Source organism: Cibotium barometz, chromosome 56 (genome assembly GCF_041138505.1).
Source record: "Cibotium barometz isolate CiBa-2024 chromosome 56, ASM4113850v1, whole genome shotgun sequence".
Taxonomy (NCBI): domain Eukaryota; kingdom Viridiplantae; phylum Streptophyta; class Polypodiopsida; order Cyatheales; family Cibotiaceae; genus Cibotium; species Cibotium barometz.
The window spans coordinates 5,528,760-5,549,606 of NC_141101.1; the positions used below are offsets into that span (position 1 = coordinate 5,528,760).

General features: G+C 37.0%; 1 pseudogene; it reads right to left on the reverse strand.

Moving 5' to 3' along the window:
- Window positions 1-16,517: 16,517 nt before the first annotated feature.
- Window positions 16,518-18,013, reverse strand: LOC147606826 (uncharacterized; annotated as a pseudogene).
- Between the last annotated feature and the right edge of the window lie 2,834 nt (window positions 18,014-20,847).

A 20,847-nucleotide genomic window follows, 5' to 3' on the forward strand; every position in this document is an offset into this window, starting at 1 on the left:
TATCTGGGCTGAAATCAGTGTTTGGAGTTGGTGAAGTGCTAATAGTGGGACATCTTTGTAGTACTAGTGGACGCCGTCCTTGTCCAGCCAAGATAGATGCAATACAAAGAATGAAAGAGACATGCATTAATGTTACAGAGCTGAGGAGATTTCTTGGAGCATGTGTCTTTTATGTTATTTGGATCCCACATTATGCACATGTAGCAGATCCTCTTTATCAACTTTTGAGGAAAAATCAAAAATTTTTGTGGAGTGCAGTACATATTAAAGCTATGCGGAAGCTGAAATATTTGCTCCAATCATCACCCATTTTGAGAAAGGCAGATTATGAGTGTGGCAGGCCTGTGATTGTTACAGTTGATACTAGTCCTACTGGGATAGGATGGGCAGTAGGGCAAGATGATGAGGATGATCATAGGTATGTAATTAGATTTGGAGCAAAGGTATTAAGCTTTCGGCAACGAAAGTATCCACAGATCAAGAGAGAATTATGGGGGATAGTCACTGCTCTAAAATGTGAAAAAGAATATCTTATTGGGGCATCTGTACTTGTGGAAACTGATTGCTTGCCACTTCTTGGGATGATAGCAAGTTGTACCACTCCAGATATTGCTATGCTTAGGTGGATTGCTTATATCAAGTCACTAAATCCTGAGTTTGAGCATATTGCGGGAAAAGATAATCCAGTTGCAGATATGCTATCAAGAGCCAGGTATGAAGATGAGAAAGAGATGATTAGTGACATTGATGATGTGGGTACAAAGTTCTATACTACAGCATATGCAAAAGGGGATCATATTTGCCTATCAAATGCACTTGAGTCTTTTATTGAGGAAATATATGAAGGAGATTGGTTGCTTATTGGTCAATATTTGAGTACTCTGACAAGGCAAGAAAATTGGTCTGACTCAGAATTTAAGAGGATCCGCAGAAAAAGCATATGGTTATTTCCTAAAGGATGGGTATCTCTGGAAGCATCCTAAGCAGAGGAATGCTATGCCACAGAGAGTCATATGTGATAAAGAGACTCAAGGAAAGCTTGTGAAAGAATTCCATGAGAGTCTCTGGGCTGGGCATAGAAGTGTGTGGGCCACTTTTACCAAAATAAAGGAAAAATATTGGTGGAGAGGAATGTACAAGGATATTTCCCAATATGTGGAAACATGCATAGTATGCCAAATGTACTCGAATGTGCGGCATCGTGATGGCTTGCAACCAACCTACCCACCTGCCATGCACTACAAATGGGTAGTGGATCTAGTTACAATGCCTTTGGGAATTTGGCAGATGCGGTATATAGCACTTGCAAGAGAAGATTTGACAAATCAGGTAGAAGGGCGTGCTCTTAGAACAAAGAGTACGGAAACAGTATGCAAATTTCTCTTGGAAGATGTGATCTGCTATATGGTTGTGTTGAGAAAATAACAGCTGATAGAGGTGAGCTAGATGTTGAAGAAGCAAGGGAATTCTTCTCTAGAATTGGTATCAAACTGTCCCTAACATGTGCTTACAATCCTGAGGGCAATGGGAAAAGTGAGCGAGGACATCCTCCAATCATTAAAGCTTTGGCTAAGGCATGCAGAGAAAGGATGAGAGAGTGGCCAAAGCTGCTACCATATGCCTTGTGGGCTGACCGTACAACTCATAGCTCAGTGACAGGATACATGCCTGCAGAATTAATGTATGGTCAGAAGCCAGTGATGCCAGTTGAAGAAGTAATTCTAACTTGGAATGTATTGCCCTGGGTGGAAGGATTGAGCAGAGATGACCTCCTTGCATTGCGAATAAGACAGTTGGAGAGGAGGCCTGAAGATGTAGAGCTTGCTAGAGCTCGCTTGAAAGATGCAAGGCTGAAAAATAAAGAAAGATTTGATAGTAGACACAGACTCCGGCCAAAACCTATAGAAGAAGGTGATTGGGTTCTAATGTATGATAGTAGCCTTGACAACCAATTCACTGTTCAAAGAAAATTTGCAAAAAGATGGTTTGGCCCTTACATTGTCAAGCATGTGCATGGAAATGCCACGTATACTCTGTGTGAGCTTGATGGAACAGAAGTAAAGAATCTTGTGGCTGGAAAAAGAATCAAGATATTTAAAAGAAGGCATGATGGTGATCCTTTTGATTCACAAGAGATTCAGGATGAGAAGCTTGACAGTGGTAGTATGGATGATCTTTCTGGAACTGCAGAAGATGAAGACGACATCCAGTTATATGTGGACCTTGATGATGATTTGGCACATACCAGAGGATGTGCAGGTTTAGAGGGGGTGGATGTCGTGCCATGGCACGTCTATGATGTGAAACCGTGCATGTGAGGCCATCAAATACACATCCAGATGCATGGGTTAAGTGCCATGACGAGTCATTATATGATGCCATGTACATATGTTCATATTGTAAATGAGGTTCAATAAGACGAGCTGAGGCTGAGCCAGATCTAGGAGTTTTTGTATATGAGTATGGAGGATGATGGTTTTGCTGTTACTCAGAGCTCATGGGCAAGTTAGAAGCATCCAGTTATATATGATGGCATGAGGGCATATCAATGCACAAAGGAATGCATTTATGAAGACATGGAGAAATACTTGAATGAACAATTTGGGATTCTATAAATCACATGGGCCGATATGATGATTTATAAACTATGAAGACGTCAAGAGTAATGGAGATTTAATGGACATCACAGTGCCAATGGAGATTTAATGGACATCACAGTGCCAAAGAGTTTATTGAATGTGGGGGAATTAAATTAGTTGAACCACTTTTTGCATTGAGGACCTTACCTTAATGTTAAGGTTAAGAATACCACATTAAAGGGACAAGGGGCAGCATACGTGGGATTTTCCTTTTAATTAGAATATTCTGGATATTAAAGAAAAAGGCATGCGTAGTCTTTTTGGTGGGCAAGGCCGACTATTATGCTGCAAAAGGCGAGCAATGCCGCATTCCTTGCGGGAATCAGAGGAGATAACCAGTTCGTGGGGGGAAAAAGAGAACCAGTCTGCAGAAATTATAACCAGAAGGAATGAAGACCAGCGCTCCCAATTTCATGACGGCGGCTACTGTACATGGTGTCCTGGGTCTCAAACTAAAGAGGAAATGATGAGTAATAGGAGGATTCAACTCTTAGAAAAACCTTCAAGCTATGTGTAATTTGTCTTCACGCCTACAGCAAGGTGGCGAGCAGAGGGAAAGAAGCGAATTCTGAATTCGTTTCTTTTCTTTAAAAGAGATAAGCGATTTTTTTTTTTAAAAAAAGGTTTCCCTTTATAAAGCTTTGGAATGAGGTCTTGTATAGTTTTTTTTTTAAAAAAAATACTTGGGAGAACCTTAAGCTTGGATTTCAAAGTCTATTTAGCCGGGCTTTAGAGTGCAAGATAGGGAACTTCAAAAATTACAAGATTATGTGGTACATATGCCATGCTATTTTGCTTGTGAGATGTTAGAATATTAAGGCAGGTTTTCAGGTGATAAAGTGCATCTCGAAATAATGGTTTTGATGGCACTGGATGTAAAGGATGTAACTGGTCACATGTATATTGGAAAAATTGGAAGGCCTTGTTATGCCTACATGTGAATGGTTCAAAGGATTTCATGCAATTTTGTGCAATCATCAGGATGAATTCAAGGATGTATTGAGGTGAATCGACACATGTATTTGTCATTGGAAATAGTGATGTTCAATACTCCTTGGGAAATTTTGTGTGTGAGTTTCCTTGTTAGATTTGACATTCACTCTCACAGCTAGAAGTCTCGTACTTTCCTGGCTGTACCGCACACTTCACGACAACGTCTCATCACATCCATTTCTCATTATATCACATTCGTTCAGATCTTACATTATTCATTCACATTCTCATTCACATGACATCTCATCTCATCCATTCACTCATATCGACTTCATATCCATTCACATTCATATTTGCATTCATTATTCCACACACACATCCACATTCGTACATCCACATTCACGTCTACATCCATACATCCATTTTCACATCCACATTCACTATACATCCATACCCACATTCCACATTCATACATCCATATCCACATTCCACATTCATACATCCAGATTCACATTCACATACATCCACATTCTTACATCCATATCCATATCCACATTTACACACCCACATTCACATTCATACATCTACATCCACATTCCATATCTACATTCATACATCCATTTCCACCTACATCTTTCCTTTCACATACATCCTTCACATACATACATCTACATCATTTCTTTCACATACATATAACTACATTCATTCTTTCACATATATCTCCATCTATTCCTCGTTCATTTTCATCTATCTGATTCGTTTCACCTCCTCATATCTATTTATAGAATACAAGAGAATTCTTATTTTTGATATAAGATTTCTTTACGCTTCTATTTATGCATAAATTCCATTTTAAGGAGAAAAACACTTTCGAAATAAAAATCAATCTTTTATGCATCTTCCTATGCATAAATTCATTTTAAATGAGAATGACACTTTTGAATTAAAAATCAATCTTTTACGCATCTTCCTATGCATAAAATCAAAATTGACGAAAATAACTCTTTTGAACTAAATTTCTTTATGCATCTTTCTATGCATAAAATTAAAATTGATGAGAATAACACTTTTGGATTAAAATAAATTCTTTATGCATCTTTCCATTCATAAATCCAATTTAGTAGGAATTACACTTTTAGAATAAAAGAATTTCTCTTATGCATCTAATTTAAGCATAATATCATTTATGATAAAAATCACACTTTTAATATAAAAATATCTTTTATGCACCCATTTATGCATAAAAATCAAATATGATAAAAGTAACACTTTTACAATAAAATAATAATCTTTTATGCATACCTCTATGCATGAAAATCAAATATGATGAAAGTAACACTTTTATAATAAAAAAATAATCTTTTATGCATACCTCTATGCATGAAAATCAAATATGATAAAAGTAACACTTTTATAATAAAAAAATAATCTTTTATGCATACCTCTATGCATGAAAATCAAATATGATAAAAGTAACACTTTTACAATAAAATAATAATCTTTTATGCATACCTCTATGCATGAAAATCAATTATGATAAAAGTAACACTTTTATAATAAAAAAATAATCTTTTATGCATACCTCTATGCATGAAAATCAAATATGATAGAAGTAACACTTTTATAATAAAAATAATAATCTTTTATGCATACTTCTATGCATGAAAATCAAATATGATAGAAGTAACACTTTTATAATAAAAAATAATCTTTTATGCATACTTCTATGCATGAAAATCAAATATGATAGAAGTAACACTTTTATAATAAAAAATAATCTTTTATGCATACTTCTATGCATGAAAATCAAATATAATGAAAGTAATACTTTTATAATAATACTAATTTTCTTTTATATAAATAATCAAAATGCATCTTCTATGCATGAAAATGATACTTTAGAATATAGAAACCATAAGGATTACTCTTTTAGAATAATAAAACATGAAATTTATTTCACTAATTTCCAAAAATTTTGCCATAACCTCCTTTGTATGGCTGACCATTTTTCAATTTTTAAATCTCTAAAATTAATTAAAAGTGCACCAAGAGTATTGAAATTATTCTAAAGTGAACATTTTTCTACTTATTTAAGATAAACATTATAAAAAACTTGACTTTAACCATTAATCATTCACCTAGGATAGAGAATGGTTGGATTTACTAGAGAAGAGAGGGGAATGCTTTTTGCAATGAGGCATAACATCACTTGCAATTTTGGAGAAGACAAAAAGCATAAAAAATCATAAAAACCATAAAATAAATGGAAAAGAGAAGAATCACCAACTTACTAATGAATTTGAGAGCTTTCCTTTGGCTTGATGGTTTGAGGGTTCAACTCTTGTTTGAGACAAGAGTGGCCACCAATCTTCTAGAAGAAGGAAGGTCAAAAACTAATGAATTATGAATACAATTCACTGTTTTTGGCACTTGGGAGAGACAGGGTAATAGTGCAAAACACTATTGAGTTTCAACAAAGGGGGAGGGCTTCTATTTATAGAAAAAAGTGAGCTTCTAACCAAGCCAACTGATTCTAGAATTTTCCAGATCAGTTTGGTCAATTTTTGACCATTTTTAGGTCAGTTTTGCTCACTTTTTGGATCTAGTTGAAACAGGAGAGAGGAGAGATAAAAATATCCCATTATTTGGGAGTTTAAAACTCATTCAGGCATGTGAAATAGGCGCCTCCTTCATGAGGGGAATTTCCCCATGCAGAGATATCAACTCTCTTTTTTAACTATTAACCTTGTCCTTAGTCAACTCTTCATCTTATGTGAGTATTTACTCATTTTTGGAGGATTTTTCTTTTATTTCTTCATTTATCTCCTCCCTACATTTGGATGAATCTTATTGGTCCATAGGAACCTTAATTTAAAATTTTAAAAAAATCTTCACTCCCAGGATAATGTCTCTTGAACAGATTATACTTAATTTCTAATGCACCTTCTGAAAATCTTTTTGAACTTCTGTTTCAGGGGAACTTATTTTAATAAGATGAGGTATTTTTCTATCCAAAAATATTTAAAATCTGAATATTCTCTTTTTAGAATATTTTCTCTCTCTAGGCCAAAACTGGTAGAAACAAGATCTTTTATTGTTTTGAAGAGGGATTTGATATTTTTGGATAGAAAAATATCTCATCTTATTAAAATAAGTTTCCCTAAAATAGAAGTTCAAAAAGATTTCCAGAAGGTGCATTAGATATTAAAAGTATAATCTGTTCAAGAGGCATTATCCTGGGGGTGAAGATTTTTTTGAAATTATAAATTAAGGTTCCTATGGACCAATAAGATTCATCCAAATGTAGGGAGGAGATAAATAAAGAAATAAAAGAAAAATCTCCCAAAAATGAGTAAATACTAACATAAGATGAAGAGTTGACTAAGGACAAGGTTAATAGTTAAAAAAGAGAGATATTTAGAAGTAATGATGCATTTTTGATACCTCTGCATGGGGGAATTCCCCTCATGAATGAGATGCCTATTTCACATGCTTGAATGAGTTTTAAACTCCCAAATAATGGGATATTTTTATCTCTCCTCTTTCCTGTTTCAACTAGATCCAAAAAGTGAGCAAAACTGACCTAAAAATGGTCAAAATTTGACCAAACTGATCTGGAAAATTCTAGAATTAGTTGGCTTGGTTAGAAGCTCACTTTTTCCTATAAATAGAAGCCCTCCCCCTTTGTTGAAACTCAATAGTGTTTTGCACTGTTACCCTATCTCTCCCAAGTGCCAAAAACAGTGAATCGTATTCATAATTCATTAGTTTTTGATCTTTCTTCTTCTAGAAGATTGGATGGGATGGAAAATGATGTATCTGGTCAAGAATGGATACACATATGATTTGGAATTGGATTAAGTAATATGGATTGATGTGGAATAATGTGGAAAGACGAGAGTTCAATATAGAAACTGTAATTGTGACCTGTTTGTAAATGACTGTTTTATGTCAAGAATGCTGGGGAAGCATTTTGACCACCTTGTGATTAAGGTCATAGAGACCTAACTGATAAAGTTGCAACTGCTGACGGAGAGTCAATGGAGGACGTCTCACATAGCAAGGTCAGTCGAGGTCTTGACCAGTCTCGGTTCGATTTAAATGGTGAGCTTCCGGTACGGTGGATGAGGGACCAAGGAAGCGGCCTATGAGTGAAGCACTAGGTGACCTGCGAAGGATCCTAGAGAGTGCTGACCATACGGTGCTCGGGCTCTGGGTCGCCGAAGATACCCACACGTGCGTTGTGGAAGATATTGGAGCAAGGAGTAAGAGTTGTTTTCTGAAACTGAGTATGGACCTGGTTGATTGACCTTGCTGGTCCTCAAACAACTGATGATGAGTCCATAGCTCTCTTATATGGATCTGTGGTTGATCTTGCTGATCTTCAACGAGGATTCCATCTTGATTTTTATATGTGAATATATTGTCGGGTACTATGAGCTAGGAACTATTGAAAAGGCCCCTGAGTGAACAGGTGGTGAGCGTTCTGGTTGCCAATGATGCCATAAGTACACCGATGAAGGATTGATTGGAAATAAGGATTCAACCAGAGATTTTGAGGATTGTGATAAGTGACACAATGGTTTCATTAAAGGATTGTTTTAAAGATAGCTGATGCTGAGAAAAAGGCAATTTCATATTGGGGGTGTGTAAGTGGTGTGACTAGTTTATGTTTGCATGAACATCCGACTAGGGGGCCTGGGAACTCTTTTCCCTGGTACCCAGGACAAAACCTAACCAAATTCTAAATTGGATCCCATCACTACAGTGGTTGGGCGGTTGGCTAAGCCATTGGACTGGATGGGGTTAGGCTAGACTGATGGATCCGTAAATCGAGACTCAATTTTTGTTTAGTTCGATAGATGAAGTAAATCCCGGACAAAAATTGTTCTATGGAAAAAGAATCAACGGCTGTGCCTCTCGATGAGGAAAAAAGCGTTGGTCTCTATGAACCAAGTGCAATCTGTCCCTTGATCTGACTATGGAACTTACGAGTTCGGTTAGATCAGTTCAGTTAATTAAGGATTTTGACTACGTTAGGGAAAAGTTATCCTGGTGGAATCGCCCGTGCTTTTCGAGCAAGAGAAGTTTTTTCGAGTTCGGTTTGGAAGAATCGAGGAATTAGTCACTTGTCCGGATATCCGTGGGTGACGCCCTGAGTGTGGGACCCTGTCCCGCACAAGATGTGCTACTTCCGCTGCTAGCACCCCGAATCCGTGTTGCGCGGTGGGGACAGGGATCTTACAATGTGTAATTATTGGAGTAATAATTATACTTCATTTCTCTAATAATTGCAAGAAAGACAAGAACTTTCCTTGTAACTTATATAGCTCATTCAGATTGTATGACAATAAAATCTTATAAGAACATGGGTAGGTGTGTCCATATGAGTCTTTATGCTAGTAATAATACTACATTAGATACACCTACATTTAGACTCATGTTTCCATTCTCACATCTGTAGGTTCATGTGTCCAGGCTCATGATTCATGTGTCCAAGCCCATGACATATCTACTCACATCTTTTTGCGTGGGACTGTTGGATCATGTCTTCTACCTAAGAACTAGGTTTGGCCTGAGTTTTATGGTTTTTGAGATTTTTTAGACTTGATAGGGTGTAATTAATGGTCTTATAACTAGTTAATAATAGTTATACAAATAATTGAGTATTTTTTAATTATTTTTTGATGGTTTAGCATGCTTCTAATCTACTAATCCCAACAATGCATGAACAAATTATGAAAAACAATGAGATGTATGAACAAAAATTGACAATCCATGCTAATTGGAGCTCAATGCTCATGTTTTTAAAGTGGATTCCACTCTTAATAACAATTACTAAGCTAATCCTTAGATCAAAGGAATAAAATCTAATCCATGCTAATTCAACCTAAATGAAGCTCAATGCTCATGTTTTTGAAGTGGATTCCACTCCTAATAGCAATTACTAAGCATATCCTTAGATCAAAAGGATGAAATCTAAGCCTCTTGGGCTCCAATTTCATGTAAATCGCCAAAGAACCAGGATTTCTCCCTACCAATAGATGAAAAATAAAATCAAAAGCAACAAACAAACATATCAATTGGCTCCAAAATCATATGTTTTTTGGAGTGTGACCTCCTAATCAATACCGGGTAATATTGGGTGATACCAATAGCTTGGAATGGATAGAGAAACAAAGCTAAGCGTTAGGCTAGTCCCTAGCAGTGATGCCAAACTTCAAAAAAGAATTAAAAGCAATAAACAAATGCATCCAATGACTCTAAAACCGTATGTTTTTCAAAGTGTGACCTCTTAATCAACACTAGGAAATATTGGGTAATCCCAATAACAATAGCTTCAAATGGAAAAACAAAGCTTAACCCTTAGCTAGTCCTCGACAGTAGTGAGCAAAGCCCTAGGCTAGTCCTCGACAATAGTGCTAAATATGTTGAAGTCACAAGATGAAAGATCCCTGCCCCCTGTGCGCATCAAATTCTGGGGTGCTAGCAGTAGAAGTAACAACTTCTTACGTAGGTCAGAGTCTCCCACTCAGGGCCTCACCCACGAATGTCCGGACAAGAGACTAATCTCTCAGTTCTTCAAAAACTGAACCCAGAAAAAACTTCCCTCACCAAGAAAGCATAGGCGATTCCTCTACGAGAATTATTCTAACGTAATCAAAGGCCTTAACTTCCCTTTTTAATTCCGACTGAACCTACGGATTACATGGCTGGATCAAGGGAGGAACTTGCACTTGGATCATAGAGACCAACGCTTTTTTCCTTGTCAAAGAGGCATAGTCGTTGATTCTTTTCCATAGAACAAGGATTATCCACTTCAAATATCGTAACTTGAATAGAATTGAATTTTAATTATAGGGATCCATCGATCCAACCTAACCCCATCCAGTCCCATGGGTTAGCCAACCGCCCAACCACTGTATTGATAGGATCCATCATGAGAATTTGATTATGTTTTGTCCCGGGTACTAGGGGAAAGAGTTCCCAGGCTCCTTAGCCGGTACTCATACAAAATACAATTTAGACACACCACTTACTTGAAATGAAACCATAGTATTTCGAATCATAATCCTCCAAAATATCCAAATCCAATTTCCAACTTTTCCACTTTCCAACCATAAAATCCAATTTCAGTCATTCCTTCCTTGGCGTACCTATGGCATCATCGGCAACCAGAACGCTCACCACCTGCTCACTCAGGGGCCTTTTCAATAGTCCCTAGCCCATAGTACCTAGGAATATAATCATATAAAAACCATATGGACTCTCAGTTTGGGGATCAGCAAGATCAACCAACAAGATCCATGTAAAAGAGCCATGAACTCATCCGTTTTGAAGACCAGCAAGGTCAATCAACCAGATCTATGCCCGTGTTCAGAAAATAGGTCCAACTCATTTTTCTTCGTAGACGCATGCGTAGGTATCCAGGGCAACCCAGAGCCCGAGCACCGTATGGTCAGCACCCTCTAGGTTCCATAGCAGGTGACCTAGCACTTCACTCATAGACCGCTTCCTTGGTCCCTCATCCACCGTACCAGAAGCTCACCATTTTAATCAAACTGAGGCTGGTCAAGACCTCAGCTGACCTTGCCCCACGTGAGACATCCTTCATTGACTCTCTGTCAGCTGTAGCAACTTTTTCACTTAGGTCCCCACCTCATTCACAAGATGGTCAAAATGCTTCCCCAGTATTCCTGACATAAAACAATCTTTAAAAAATAGGTTTTATCTACAAATATAGTTCCAAACAAAATTCCCATCTTTCCTCATCATCCCACATCCTTTCACATTATTCCTCATCATATCTCGTCATTCCACATCATTTCTCATCGTCCCATTCCACGTCATTTCTCATTATTCTACGTCATTTCTCATTATTCCACGTCATTTCTCATTATTCCACATCATTTCTCATTATCCCACATTTTCTACATCAACTCACATTCATTCACGCCCATTCACATCATTCCAACATCCATTCACATTCATTCCTACATCCACTCACATCCATTCTCATTCATTCACGTTATTCTTACATCCATTCACATCATTCCTACATTCATTCACATCCGTTCACATCCATTCTCATCGATTCACATCATTCTTACATTCATTCTCATCTATTCACATCATTCTTACATCCATTCTCATCCATTCACATCATTCCTACATCTATTTTCATCCATTCACATCTATTCTCATCTATTCACATCATTCTTACATTCATTCACATCTATTCTCATCATTCCTACATTCATTCACATCCATTCTCATTATTCCTACATTCATTCACATCATTCCTATATTCATTCACATCCGTTCACATCCATTCTCATCATTCCTACATTCATTCACATCCATTCTCATCATTCCTATATTCATTGTCATCATTCTTACATCCACTCACATCCATTCTCATCCATTCACAGCATTCTTACATCCATTCTCATCATTCCTACATTCATTCACATCCATTCGCATCATTCCTACATTCATTCACATCCATTCTCATCATTCCTACATTCATTCACATCCATTCACATCCATTCTCATCATTCCTACATTCATTCACATCCATTCTCACCATTCCTACATTTATTCACATCCGTTCACATCCATTCTCATCATTCCTACATCCATTCACATCTATTCTCATCATTCCTACATTCATTCACATCCATTCTCATCATTCATACATTCATTCACATCCATTTACATCATTCCTACACTCATTCACATCCATTCATATCCATTCTCATCATTCCTACATTCATTCACATCCATTCTCAAATTTCTCAAATTAAAATACGCTCAATATTCTTCTTTTGAAATAAAAGATTCATCGGATTTACAAAATCAATTATACCCATATTGTTTTCCTTTAGTATAAACACTAATCCATTTATCTAAATGAATCATTTCCATAATTCTCATAAATTGAATGATTCTATAAAATTTGTGCATAACCTTATTTATTTTTCTGACTATCGAATAATGCTCAAAACTCCTCTTTTAGCATAAAAATATCTATGCCTAGAATATGATAGGAATTCCTCTTTTTGCTTTATTGAATTATGCATAAAAATAAGATTTATATTTTTTTTTGAAAAATTTTACCACCATAAGTTCACTGCAATTACTAAGAATGTTCAATTTTCTATTTTAAAATGAATACTTGTAATGGAAATATGATAGGAACTCTTCTTTTAGACTAAAATTAAATTATGCATACATAACATAATTATAATCATAATTATAAGCATAATTATGGATAAATCTCTTCATTATTCTACAATAATCATTCCTCATTTCTAAAAATGTTAGCATAACCCTCTTTCAATTTAGAATGAGTTAATATGATTTTTCTTACTCATAATCAAGTTTAAAAGAATTAACCATCATTTTTAGTAGATTAAAAATCATGAAAATATCTAATCTCTTTCTCTAGCTTATCAAGCCTAGATTTTTGATTAAAATAAAGAGATTATCATTGAGAATCATCCTTCTAACAAGGATCTAATCATAAAGATGATTAATCTTTCCAAAAGAGAGATTTTCTTAAAGAAAACATTATAATTAAGCACATAAAGACTAGCATTAATCTAATTAAACATTATGAATCATTGGAAAACTTGATTTCAAGAGAAAACCATTCCATTGAAAGCTTCTCAAGCTTTTAGAGGGGTTGAGAAGAAGAAAATCATTGAGAGGAATATAAAAAACCATTAAATTAGAGCTTACCCTTGCTTTTTGGCTTGATTCTTTGGATAGAAGTGAAGCCCTCAAGCAAGTCCTTGGCCACCAAGAGGGGGAGGGTAATCTCCAAGAGAGGATGGAGAATAGAGAAGCTCCAAAGCTCCCAAGAGAAGAGGCAAATAGAGGGATAATAGAAATTACACTAAAATGAAGATAATAATGGCATGTAAATTCAAAAAGATGAAAATACAAAGGAATGAGGGTCTATTTATAGGTGAGGGAGGCCACTAACCAAGTCCAACTAGGTTCTAGAGGCTTCCAGCTTCAGTTTGATCCAATTTGGACAAGTTTTGGATTAGTTTGGCTCCCTTTTTGATCCAGTTTGCACCAGGAGAGAGGAGAGATAAAATATCTTGATTTTTTTGAATTAAAAATATCAAGCAATGATGATAAAAAAGGCACCTACTTGATGGGGCTCTCCCTCCTTATCGAGGTGTCAAAAATTTATCATTTTACTTAAAATATCCCAATTTTTAACTAATAAACCCAATACTCAGTCAACTCTTCATCTTATGTGAGCATTTGCTTATTTTTGGGGTATTTTCTTTTGTTGTTTGCATTTTTTTCATCCCAACAACACTTGGATTAATCCAATTGGCCCTTTGGAACCTTATTTGGACCTTAATCCAAAAATTTCTGAAAATGTGGACCATTAGACTAAGGTCTCTAATACACATTTAATTAATTCCTAATGCACATTAGAAAATTCATTTTGAACTTCTATTTCATGGGAATTTATCTTAGATATTAGAGGAATTTTTTTATCTAAAGATATCTCAATTTTGAATTACCTCTCTCTAGACATTTTCTCTCTCAAGGCCAAAACAGGGGTAACACAAGATCTTTTTCCATTTTTGAGGGGGGGATGATTACAAGAGACTGAAGGGGCGATTCTTACACATGTACATCTCAAAAGCTGGGGGGAGGAATCTTTTACAAGAGGCCTTAGCCTTATTAAGGCATGTGTCATTGGGGGTCTTGCCAGCCAAATGCAACTTCCCATTGTGGGTGTGCTAGGTTTTCCATTGCATCCTCATTCCATTGTCACACCATGATGCTCCTTGCCAAAAGGGTGAAGGGAGAGCTCTTAGTGCCAAGGTAGAGTCAAGAAGAGATGTTCCTTTGTGATGGTTCTCTCTCATAAAAGGTGAGGGAAGAAGAAGAAGCTAATGCAAAAAGAAAACCTACAATCAAACCTATCTAGCATGCATCAAGAGGGAAGAAGGAGAGCAAAGGGAATGACTGTATAGTGCATATTATAAAAAAATGACTTATATATATAAATGACTACTTTTCACGCTAGGCCAGCCAAACTTAAAAATAGTCCAGCCTTTATTGCTAGTCTTAAGCAACTATGTACACTAAGTGTAAGATAAGGGTGTTTATATGTTCCAATTTCATCTTACAAAAGTGCTCGTTTACCAAGAAGGGTAAAATGGCAAAGCGCCTTATGGTAGGTTAGGCGAGAAAAACCATGTTAACATATGAAGTGGTTAATATGTGCTATCAATGAAAGATATATAATAATAGCAACCTCTTTCGACACCATAATTGTTGTGTTGAAATATACAAGTGAATGGGTGTGTGTGCAGGAACAAGCCCTTAGCAAGAGGCTGTAAAATAGAGTCTGTAAATGAGTGAGTAGCAGTGAAAAGGTGAGAGGTATCTATCTTTCTACCTGCTTTAACTAGGCAGAAGCTATGCCTGCAACCCATATATTCCTCCCACGACACCTCTTTTCAAGGCTATTCCATCCATCATCTCTTCCTCTCCAAGGTAAGTGCCTCTTTCTTGCTTTCTCCCAAGCTTTCATGGAAAGCTTCAATGCTTTCCCTTATTCCAAGATTTCATGGAAAGATTCTACATAGCTCTATGTGAGATTTTCTTTCCCTTCCCCTCTCTTTTCTTCCCCTTTCTCTCTTCCCCTATGTTTCATCTCCTTTGCCCTAACCCGAGCCCTATGAATAGATCTCTAATAGAGAGCTTTGATGGAGAGATCTCCATCAAACCTATCTATTAAGCATTCTATACATAGAGCTAGGATTTAGGCTTAACATAAACTAATTTATTTCAATCACTTATACATTAGGACTAGGGTTTAGGATACTCACCTCTTTTTACTCTTGTTCTCCTTGCTTGCTAATATGTTAAAATGAACTATTGCTCTAAAAAGAAGGGTTAGGGAGCGGTGGATTTGAATTAAAACCATTGGTTTCATCAAAAGTGGTGTTGGAGGAGATGATGAATCTCATCACTAGGATTCATTATGACTTGAATGAGAAATGGGAAAGTTGATCACCTGATTTGTTGATTTAAGATCTTGAAGAGATGGATAAAAAGGCGAGGGTTGTCGTAGGTGGGTAGGGAATCACCGGTTTTGGAGTAGACGAGAGATAACAATTTCTATTGCTAACTCCAAACCCCTTCAATTTGTAGATGGGTGGTGATAGCAGTGAAGAATCAGTTGCAGGGTTTGGTAGGGGCAAGGGGGTTATTTTTCTGAAGAGTGTGGACAAAGGAGAATATGAAAACATTATGGCAACCTTAAAGAATGTAGCAGAATTGAAGCTACATGAGATAGAAGGAGCTCTACTAGAGCAAGAGACCAAGGTCAAAGAGAAGAAGGGGGTGGACCCAACAACTGGAGAGGAAAAAGCATTCTACACCCGAGGAGGATTCTCACGAGGACAAGGACGAGGAAGAGGCAGGGGAGGAGGAAGGACCTTCACTTGCCACCAAAACTATGGTGGGAAGCCAAGACACATGGCAAGAGACTGCTATATATAGCAAACCCAGTGAAGAAGGATTGACATCAGCAAACTTCATGGAGACTCCTAAAGGAAGTGGAATCAGATCATCTTTTCTGAGAGAGAAAGAGAGAGAAACCCCACAACCCAATGTAACCTACCCCAACAGAGTAAAACCACCTCTGAGCCACCGATGATGTAGGCCATGTAGTAGATGCATGTGTGAGCACTTTAGTCAAGGTCATGGGCACTTATAGTAAGCCTTGGACACATAGAGAAAGAGAGTGTCAAGGACTATGAGTTAGGGACTTGAGGCACTAGTCGTGGGCTATCAAGTAAGAGGGAAACTTGGTATAGGGTCCAGGTGTGCTAGAATTATTCACTTGAGGGGAGGTGTTGAAATATACAAGTGAATGGGTGTGTGTGCAGGTACAAGCCCTTAGTGACTCTTTGTATTTGCACCTTTGCTTATGTTGCACATGCATTTTAGAGTCTTCAAATCATCTGCCATCATGTGCCATTCCACTTTATAGTCACCGAACCCAGGCACATGAAGGGCCCTTCCATTTCTTTACTCACTAATAAGTGATGAAATTGTAGTTTGATGAAACACCCAATGCAAAATTTCAAAGTCTTCCTTATCCACCTGTGTCATTAAGAAGAAGCTCATGTTTAATACAAGTTTCGTGTTTAAATTATTTCAACATAATACACAGTCATATTCAATGATAAAGAAGATACCTCAAAAGATCTTTATTATATTCAATGATAAAGAAGATACCTCAAAAGATCCAAGTGGCAACATGTTATTCTTCGATTGAACACTGAAATATCTTGCATCATCTTTTGTAATTGATGTGTCTAAGGCCCTATATTCATTAGAGTGATAGTAACCCTCTCCATTTTTCTGTTCTTTAAAATCTCACACTCATCCAATTTCAAAACAAATTTTAGAACTCCTTCACATTCTTCTTGACTAATCTCAAAGAATTGAACTCCGTACCTTTGCAAAGCTTCAAGATCAAAGAAAATATTATTGTGCTGGTTAAAGAGTACCTCTCTATCTTTAGCAACGAATGTTACTTCAATATGCACTGGTGAACCAAGCTTCTCAAAAACTCTAAGTTCACATGTTGGCGTGCAGACTTGACTTGCATTGGTTTTGGAAGTAACAAACCTTTATGCTTCTTACTTTGACATTTCTCTACTAGTGCCTTAAACAGTATACTATATGCTTTCTGAGAGATGCCAGTCTCATCCAGCATTGCTTGCACCTGAGTTGCATCGAGCTGGTTCTTGTTCATAAAAGAAGACACATGCTTCTCATTGATTTTTTGAAACTTTTTTTGATACATCATCTCTTCCACTATTCCTTTTGGTACCAAGTGATTGTAATGCACTCCAGCTTCAGAATGTACCTTGGACTCTGGATGAAGTAAAGATCTAAAAATAGAATAACATCAAATCTGATTAGTTATGTCTAGTTTCAAACAAAGAACCTAATCTAAAAAGAGAAATATATATGAAACAAGAGTTAACATTACCTTATAGCGCCTGTACTCGCTTCTTCATCCCTCCACTTCCAACTTTCATTTTCTCTATGTTGCAAAGTTTCCTTCTTCTTTTACGTGGCCCTAGTGTTGTGTCCTTTCTCCTTAAAGTATCAATCTTTTTCTCCAAGTCTTGAATTGTTTCTTTGTTTGCCATAAGCTTCTCTGCATATAACCCATTTAGTTTTTTTATTTCAGTGTTCTCTATCTGTAGAAAATCCCTCTGCTGTTCTGCAACCATTGCTTTTGTTTCCAAGTGTTGGGCATAACCCAGCAAACCTTGTCTACCACCATCACCCGTGAAATGTAGTAGGTTTGTTGTGTCCTTTCTCCTTAAAGTATCAATGTTTTTCTCCAAGTCTTGAATTGTTTCTTTGTTTGCCATAAGCTTCTCTGCATATAACCCATTTAGTTTTTTTATTTCAGTGTTCTCTATCTGTAGAAAATCCCTCTGCTTTTCTGCAACCATTGCTTTTGTTTCCAAGTGTTGGGCATAACCCAGCAAACCTTGTCTACCACCATCACCCGTGAAATGTAGTAGGTTTGTAATGTTGTAAAATGGAGGTGGTGCATTTGTAAATGGATTCTTGGAATACATTGACCCATCGGTCCACAAGTCCAAATGATGCTCTCCATTATTCCTCCTTTGCTCTTTTTGCTCATAACATTAAAAAAATCTCTTATTTCATTTCTTCAAAGCCCGGTACTCAGATTGTAAGTCCAAATGAAGATGGTAAGTATCATGTGTTCTTTTACATGCACCATTTCTACTACTGTTTTACTGAGACTTTGAGTGTCTCCATGTGTTGTTAAAGATGGATTAATTGGCATCGCCAAATTTGGATTAATGTTCTCATTTGCAAAGCTAGTATTTTGTCATCATAAGTTTCAGTAGGAAAACCCCCACGATTGAGATGATGATTAAATATTTCCTTGAATCTATTAAATGTATAGCTACCTCAAATCTGTGAAATCTTGGTTCTGACAAGTTTTACATGCATCCAACAAAGAATGCCACCTCATGATGAAACCTCATTGAAAGAATATGTATATTTTAATATATTTAAACTAACTATTATAATAGTAAACAAATGAGTCGAATTGCAAATTTGGATATGTTTTAGACCTTTTTTATTTTCTCTCTCTAAGCTGAGTTGGCACTTCTTACGAGGCCCAAAATCGAGTCCAGATTTCTCCTAACGAATATTTGAATGAATTGAACAGGGTGTGTTGTTCCGTCGTAATTGCTCATCATTTGGGAAATCTGTACGGCCATACCTCGGCAGTGATGCCAAAAGAGATTACCCGATGAATCGCAATTGTCATGAGGATATTTTCAATGGCCAAACACACTCACTAGCATGCATTAGGGAGATAGATTAGCAAGAGGATTAGCAAGAGAAAGACTCAAATTTTGCACAATGGGAGAGTATGTTGTATTATGAGAGATATTCACTTATATACATGGCCATAAGTGTTCACACTCACTTAAATTATGGCTGGCCAGGCACTTTAGGCTCATAAGAGGCCTAATGCTATTACAATGACTACTCTCATAATATATCCCCATGATGTACATCACTTAGGACTTCATCCTAACTTGCTACCACACGCTCTTGAAGCAAGAATCGCCATAAATACTCCATCACACCATTACAGGGGCCCGTTCAAGTTGTAGCTTTGGACACTATTGCTTCATATCTTGAATGTATGACCCTTTGGCGTAACTATCGTGAATCCTTGATGTAAGAAAATGGCAGTAGGTCTTGTTAACCCTAGAATTGGGTTAACATTTTCTCCAAATTTTCTCTCAACAAATCATCATTTCCTGAAAGCGGTTAGGTCTTCTCAAGGCTCCTCTAGAATAGGCTCTAGAGGTGGCAACCCTCCCCCATTTCCTATTTAATTTCTCTAGCACTACCTTGTGTGACCAAGTCCTCTTCATGCCTCAATTCACTAAGGCTAGAAGAACCTTCCCCATGCATTTTCATATCAAAGACACGTTTCTCAACCAACTCCTTGCACAGAGATCTAAGCTGATCTTCTTATTCAAGCCTTCTAAGTTGGGCTTATGCTTCCCTCATTCTTTCCTTATTTTCTAGCTCTCTGGAAGTGGGAAAATACATTGCCCCTATTCTTTCCTCATCAATCTCTAGCTCCCTGGAAGTGGGAAAATACATTTCCCTTGTTCTTTCCTCAACTTCTAGCTCCCTGGAAGTGGAGAGATACATTGTCCATGTTCTTTGAGCACTTATAGATTCTCTTCAAATTCTAGGAGTAAGTTATAGTGCAGGTTGAGGACTGCTTCCCTATTCTTTGGGAACTTATAGAATCCCTTCAAATTCTAGGAGTAATTTTTACCCACGGGTTGAGGATTACTCCCCCTGGTAACTGTTCCTCCCTTAATTGTTGCCTTGTACTCCTAGGTCTTTCAGTGCTTTACTTCCCTCTTATCTGAGCTTAATGGTTGTCCCTTAGTAGCCTGTAGAGATTTCCTTTTAGGCTCATAACTGTATCCTAGGATTCCTTAGGCTAAGCCCATGAACCCTCCAAGAGAAGAAGTACCCTTCCCCGACCAATTCCTCATTAAAGAGGATTCTTAATGGTGTCCTCTCAGTACTCGATGATTCAAAAGAATTTAACCTTTACAAAGCAAACACAACCCCGACCAATTCCTCATTCCTCATTAAAGAGGATTCTTAATGGTGTCCTCTCAGTACTCGATGAATCACTCAAAAGAATTTAACCTTTACAAAGCAAACACACTCCGTTGTGTGTTGTGGACGTGCAAGCTGACCCTAAGCTTCTCTGATAGGAGGATCATGGCTGGTTAGATGCAGTCTCATCTCAGAGGCGATGTTATCCAACACGCCTTCCCAACCTTAAGTGCATGAAATAGTTTTAACTGGCCAAAATATGGATTTGCACACACTTAGAATTATCAAGTCTACAATTACCATATTTTTATAGAATCACAGTCGTGATCAAAATAGCGGACGTGATCACAACAGGAATAAAAAATAGCTAACATAATCATAATAAAAATCATGGAAAAGAAATTTATTATTCCTAGTTATTTACTGTTACCCCTTGTGTCAGGGAGACCTTAGAATTACCATCAAAATAGCGGACGTGATCACAACAGGAATAAAAAATAGCTAACATAATCATGATAGAAATCATGGAAAAGAAATTTATTATTCCTAGTTATTTACTGTT